This window comes from Colobus angolensis, unplaced genomic scaffold, assembly GCF_000951035.1.
Source record: "Colobus angolensis palliatus isolate OR3802 unplaced genomic scaffold, Cang.pa_1.0 Scaffold67, whole genome shotgun sequence".
Taxonomy (NCBI): Eukaryota; Metazoa; Chordata; class Mammalia; order Primates; family Cercopithecidae; genus Colobus; species Colobus angolensis.
Window position 1 is genome coordinate 3,813,525 of NW_012120376.1, and position 6,000 is coordinate 3,819,524.

A 6,000-nucleotide genomic window follows, 5' to 3' on the forward strand; every position below is an offset into this window, starting at 1 on the left:
CTCCATTTTGCATTAGTCTCCAAAGATTCTCTGGTGTTTTGGTTATTTTCTCAATTTGAAAGCATTAGATCATTAACTGGCACCACAAAAGAGGAGGTAAAGAAAAATCCCTGGATACTTCTGGGGAGATTACATGGCCAAAGAATATCTTTCTGACTTTTATATTAAAATGTCCATTTTAAAAAATCAAATAAAAAAACCCACAGGATCTCCTGATATCAATGATGAGATTCAGAAAGATGTTAGAATCCCTAAAGTTTCTAAATAATACAATATTACTGAGGCAGGATTAAGAAAAGTACCACAGCAAGGTGAACCAACCTGGCCACAGGCATTGAGAAACAGGGTCTTCCATTTCACCAGGACATAAGTTTCCCTGATCTATGGACTCCTCTGCCCACCTGAGGGCAGAAGTTTCCTTGTGAACCACTGCTCTTCAGAATCCTGAACATATTTAGTTCCATCTATGACATATCTCTTTGTCATTCAACACTTTGTCAGCTATAGTCTCATGATTCTATGACCCCTTCCCCTAGTTCCCGTGAGTAATCATACTTATAATATGGGAAAACTAACCTAAATGCCAACTCGGAGAAGTAGTTGCATATGTTACTGTCATTCATTTGATAAACTATTATATATACATTAAATAATGATTATGAAAGCTATATAATAAAAAGGGAAGTATTTGTTATATAATTTTTAGTTTAAAAACACTGATAGAAACCTGTATGATAGCATAATTCCAAAATGTGATAAAAGATACATGTAAAAAAACATAAACATAGGCTATAGAATTAGCATAAGGATTGCAGAAAAAATTATAATTCCTTAATTATGTTAAGTTGGTATAATACCATTATAACACGATAATATATAAAGTACTTAAATTAATATTACACATTTACTTATTTGCCCTAATTTTGATTTTTATGTCTGCTTTGAAAAATAGGTTTAACTAGTCCACAACTGGTTCAAATATAGTTTTTGTAAGGCAATACAATGAAACTGGAAGCTGCATTTTATTTAGAGATCTTACCTACATTTTTTTAACTTTCACCTTTTTTGTTTCATATTGATGTTTTTAGTCATACCTAAATGAAATTACGAGACTCCTGCATAATTGTAAAGAGGATACCCACAGACAGTCACCACACAAAAATTTAGATATAAATAACATTTGCCGATTACCAATTGCCTGTATATATATATATATATATATATCATTGCTGCCACCTGTTATGGTACAGGTAAGTATCAATAAGCAAGACACTTAACAATTTAATACACATTTTCTCATTTGGCAGGCAATGAAAATAAAGTTCAAAGATATCAAATATCTTGTTTAAAGTCTGAAAGTCTACCACAGTATTTGTCTCACTCTAGAACTATGCTCTTAATGAATGAAAAGCCACATACTTCCTACCAACTTATTATCTTTCATTCATAAACTCCTTAAAGTGGTCATATTGCCACTCCTTCTCCACCCTCCTGTATTTTGCTTGTTCTAATACTTGCTTTCCTCGTGGTCACTTGCCAGGTTTTCTGCCTCCACCATTCCAGCTATGTACTTCCCCAATGACTTCAGGAGACACTCAATTAGTTGGTAATTGCCAAAACAAGAAGAGGAAATGAAAGCTGAAACCCACAGAATATTAATCTATCCACTGGATTCAGAAAATAATATCAATAATGAGGATTATGAAAGAGCCATGTTGAAGGGAAGGACTGTAGAATTCACAGGAACATAATAAAGTTACCAGATCTTTCTTCTACCATACACTTACAAGTGAATTGAATTGGTAGATTTTATTTTTGTTAATACTTATTTATCCCCTACTCATACTTGTCATATTTCTCTATAGGCAAAGTATAGTTCCTATTCATTGACTTTAGGTTTGGACATGTTACTTCCTTTTGTCAATGGAATGTAAGTCAATGCAGTGTAGGTCATGTCCAAGAGTATGTTTAAAATGTGTTTGCATATTTTGCCTTTATAGTAGTCCTTGCTTTCCAAAATAAGAACATGTCCCTTTAGCCTGGATCCCTCAAAATAAGAAAATGTTGGATGGTTAGCTGAGCCCCTCAGAACCAACCAGAGCCACAGCTGACCCATAGTGCCTAAGCAGCATAGCATGAGTAAGAAATAAATATCTGTTATTGTAAGCCCTAAGAGATTGCAGTTGTTTGACAGAATAACAAAATCTGAGCTAGGGTGTATAAAACAAAATCCCGAGAAACACGTTGGCTCCAAGGATGGGCAGCCAGTAGTGAGGAATCTGTCAGAAGAAGTTAGAAAAATGGCAAGATATGTTAAACAGTAACAAAATATTTGGTAAAACTTTTCCCTGATATCTTCAAATGCAGAAAATGTACACAATGTATTTGGGGCTCTGGGAAAAGAGGTTTAGAGATGATGCTGGTTGCATGAGTTGGTGGTAATTAGCTACATTTAGAAGGTTACTATGGAAGCTATAAAGCCATAGTAGCAGGATAGCAGGGACAAAAATAGGAAAAGGGATAGGTATTATAGGACTTGCAGGATGGAAAGATATGTTCTGCCCCCATCCCCCACTTAGCTTTAGCCTGGTAAAAGATTCTCAAGTTAAGACACTCAGGACAAGTAAAAACAAGGTCACTAAGCCAAGGAAAAGACCAAACCAAGAGTATGACATTAGCTATTTTGTTGTTGTTTATAGCATTTTATTAATATATTTCTTAAATTAACAAGTAAAAATTGTATATATTTATGATGTAAAATGTTTTGCTATATGTATACATTCTGAAATAACTAAATCAAGGTATTTAACATACATAGAACCTCACATACTTATTTTCTGTGGTAAGAACACTTAAAATCTACTCTCAGCGATTTTCAAATATACAACATATTGTTATTAACTGCAGTCACCATGATGTATAAAAAATTTCTTGAACTGATTCCTCTTAACTGAAATTTTGCTTAGCATCTCTTAAAATCTTTTGCAGGAGTAAGTCAGACACCAGTAAGTCTTTTCAGTTTAAAAAATAGTCGGGAATGTAGCAGGGAAAAGAGATCAATGGTGTGGTCTCATGCAGGTCTGATAAATTTGAATTTTCTATAATGAAGCATATAAAGAGAGGCATGTCTTTTATAAAGAACTGATGGTATTATTATTTGTATTAACTAGAACCAAATAATCTTTTCAATGTCTTTCAGAGTATTATACTGTAAAATATGCTACTAAGTTGGATATGGAAAGGAACAGTGACTGTTGGAAATGTAAAATGACCAAGTGATTAAGATGACTCAATATCCAGTAACTTGCTTTATGTGATGTGCAAAAATACAATCCCATGTGGTATTTAAAAACATATATCACAGTAAATGTCTCTAAAGTGTTGTAACATTTTGGCCAAGTGACAATAATACTGGATCTTAGTTTCTTTATTTGTAAAAAACACAGTGCAGAACTTAGTATTCTCAGTCCCTCTGAGCTCCCATACTTTGATTCTACGACACTAAAATAGTTCTCTTATTGGCTTTCTTAGTATATAAAACACAAATTTCTTCCCTGTTCTAAGAAAATGCTACTGCCATTCAAAATAAGTAATAAACATATGGACAGTGTTTAAACAACTTTTCCAAGCTCCTAAAAACTATGGCGACAGAACAGGGACCCTCCCCCGCAAAAAAAAAAAAAGAAAAGAAAAGAAAAGTTCTTTTGAAAGAATCATTTGAAGAAATTATATTATATAAGCAGACAGGGCCTGTGCTTAACAATTAAATACTAGAGGCTCCCAAAGGCAAAGTCTTAGTTCCTTAAGACTGCTTAAAATTTTATTCTATTGTCAAATCACAATTTAGTTTTCATAAAAGTTATAATATGAGATCCTCAGAGAATCTAGTATATGTTTAGTTTTTCTTTTATGAAGATTAAATTAATAAATTTTTTATACTATTAACAAAATATGTTCCTATAAAACTGATACAATTTAGCTCAATATTGCAAATAAATCATGTGAAGTTTTTTTCAAAGACAGAATGAAAACAGAAGCTTGTATACTGTATATTCAAATATAAAAGAACTAATATTTCAATTCATAAACTATATATGTTACTTAGTTCCCCGTATTTGCCCAATTCATATACTCTTAAAACAAACATTTATACTATACGACTATCAAGTGGGAATCATGTCAACCATATGTTGTTGGATACACATATCATGATCAATAGCATTTAAAAAGCCACAAAATATGTCATAAATAATGCATAATAGTTGACTATTTACAGAGACTCCAAAAAGTATTTCCCTTTTTGAGCTTCTATATACATTTTATGACATTGACATCAGTGAGGTCTGTTCACCACCAGCATTTCCTATAAAGGATCAAAAAAACCCATTACAGTAAGAGGCAAAGCTGAAATAGATCATTTCCATCACATTCTATAAACATCAAGATTCACTATGAAAATCCTCTCCAAGGAAATGTCACATTAAATCATAGAATTCACAACTTTAAGTCCTTATATTTAGAATTTGTTATTGTTACATAATAAACACTAAACACTGATAATGAAGTTGGTGCTGAATGGAATAAAAATGAACCCATAGTTAAATATAACCTAGATGAAAGCTATAGGAGCTGCTAAAATCAGTTTGTTGGATCCTGCTTGTCAATTCTAGAAGATGACCAGAAAGAACCATCATCTTAAACACAGAGAAAAGAAAAACTTAGCTTTTTCTTTTCCCCATACGTTCTTGTACTAGTCAAGATTCTGAGTCTCCCCTAAAACACATCAACGAGCACACACAGTCCTCTGGGAATTGATGGCATACTTGTACCACACCAAATTAGAAGTAACAAAATTATTAGGAACATTTTGTCTTTACTCATTGTGTGCATTTTTCTTCCCCCTTCGCCTCCCCCTGAAGACCTGTAGATGGGCCTCTTCCAGGTTTGGTGACAACAGGGAATAAAATACATCAATAATGCCAGGCATCAACTTGATACTAATTTAATTTCTCAATTTTTAAATTATTTTATTGTTTAATTTTGTTTCCACCTTGACCTTTCCTCCTATATCTGGATATCTGCTCATCATCCTAGACCAGAGATTTCCCTGCCTGGCTGGGTTCCACTCTGCCCCAGTCTAAACACTCAAGTTTGCTCTGACTTTGCTGCAGCGTGGAGAAGTAGCTGTGTGTTCCTTGTCCTAACACTTCTTCGATACACCTTCACTCTCCACCAGAGACACCATGCTTTTCTGACCTTTGGTTTAGCAACCCCATTCACTCCAGCCTGAGAGACAGCCCACCAGCAGCTGAGTGGGGAGCACCAGGTTGCTGTCCTTCCTACCCTGCTCACTAGAAGGACAACATTTCAAACCTGGGAGCAGCAGGAAGGAGGTTTCTATCTTCTATCAGACAACCTTTCCTTTCTTTTCTGTCCTAGAGGAAAAGGAGTCCGTCTCAGGCTAACTCATTTGCTTATGATTTTTAATGAAGTCTTTTGTCTTTCTAAAGGATTTGGTATCAGTAATTTTCACACTTTATTTTTAATTTATCAGTCATTTCTAGTTCTTTCCTTAGCCTACAAAATGTGTATATTTCTCTGAGCCTACAAGAAGTAGGAAAAATGTCCTCTTTTAGAGTTGCCTTTATCTTGAGCCATCATTAAATTTCTTTCATCTTCTTTACTTCAAAATTTCATGCAAGAGTCACGTTTCCTTGTAGACTCCACTATCTCACCATATTGGCATTGTGAATTTCTTGCACTGGACCTTTCTCTTATAAAGTTTGACTGAATAAATTTTCTCCTAAAGATGAGCTATAGCTTTCTAATCTCCAAAGCCACTGAACCTCATCTCATTGACATTTTTAACAGTATGTAATAATATCCAATTGTACCTTGTACTTGAGACTTTGCAGTCCTTGGCCTTGGCTTCTCTCTTATTATATCACTACTCTTTATTCAATGGCTACTTTTCCTCATTAGGTCCCACATATGTGGGTT

General features: G+C 34.0%; 1 protein-coding gene across 3 annotated transcripts in view; it reads right to left on the reverse strand.

The window, feature by feature from the left end:
* Positions 1 to 6,000, reverse strand: part of SLC16A7 (solute carrier family 16 (monocarboxylate transporter), member 7) — a 168,688-nt gene that overhangs the window by 78,374 nt on the left and 84,314 nt on the right. The window contains exon 1 of one of the 3 annotated variants that reach the window (XM_011925970.1): positions 322 to 446. The exons of the other annotated variants lie outside the window; for them this stretch is intronic. The gene's annotated coding sequence lies outside the window, so the exon portion shown is untranslated. Of the gene's footprint in view, positions 1 to 321; positions 447 to 6,000 lie in introns of those variants that run through there. 3 annotated transcript variants of the gene reach the window in all.